Source organism: Charadrius vociferus, unplaced genomic scaffold (genome assembly GCF_000708025.1).
Source record: "Charadrius vociferus isolate BGI_N301 unplaced genomic scaffold, ASM70802v2 scaffold2163, whole genome shotgun sequence".
Taxonomy (NCBI): Eukaryota; Metazoa; Chordata; class Aves; order Charadriiformes; family Charadriidae; genus Charadrius; species Charadrius vociferus.
In genome coordinates, this window is record NW_009647711.1 from 1 (window position 1) to 1,004 (window position 1,004).

A 1,004-nucleotide genomic window follows, 5' to 3' on the forward strand; every position below is an offset into this window, starting at 1 on the left:
CTGTGCATGGATTTACACGGGTGTCAGAGCCTGTGCATGGGTCTGCATGCGTGTCTGTGCCTGTGCATGGATTTACACGGGTGTCAGTGCCTGTGCGTGGATTTACACAAGGGTCAATGCCTGTGCATGTGTCTACACACATGTCAGTGCCTGTGCATCCATTTACACGTGTGTCAGTGTCTTTACATGTGTCTGCACATGTGTCAGTGCCTGTGCATGGGTCTGCATATGTGTTGGTGCCTGTGCATGTGCCTACACGTGTGTCAGTGCCTGTGCATGGATTTACACGTGTGTCAGTGCCTGTGCATGGACTTACATGTGTGTCAGTGTCTGTACATGTGTCTACACGCATGTCAGTGCCTGTGCATCCATTTACACGTGTGTCAGTGTCTTTACATGTGTCCGCACACATGTCTGTGCCTGTGCATGTGATTGCACGCATGTCAGAGCCTGTGCATGGATTTACACGGGTGTCAGTGCCTGTATACATGTCTGCACGCGTGTCGGTGTCTGTACATGTGTCTGCACACGTGCCTGTGCCTGTACATGGATTTACATGCGTGTGTCTGTGCATGGATTTACAGCTGTATCAGCGTCTATACGTGTGTCTGCACATGTGTCGGTGTCTGTACGTGCGTCTGCACGCGTGTCGGTGCCCGTCCATGAATTTACACGCGTGTCAGTGCCCGTGCACGGATTTACACGGGTGTCAGTGCCTTTACATGTGCCTACACGCGTGTCAGTGCCCGTGCGTGGATTTACACGGGTGTCAGTGCCTGTGGAGGTGTCTCGCAGGCGTGTCAGGGCGCGTCCCTGGATTTACACGTGTGTCTGTGCCGTGATTTCACCTCAGCTGGCAACGAGCCTCACGCAGCCCCTCCCCCGCCCCTCCCGTGGGCCGCGATAAGAGACTTTAATGACACGAGAGCAGAAAAGGAAAATTAACCCTAAAAATAACGATCATAATGAGGAGAGGGGCCCCTCCCCCGCACCCTCCTGCGCTG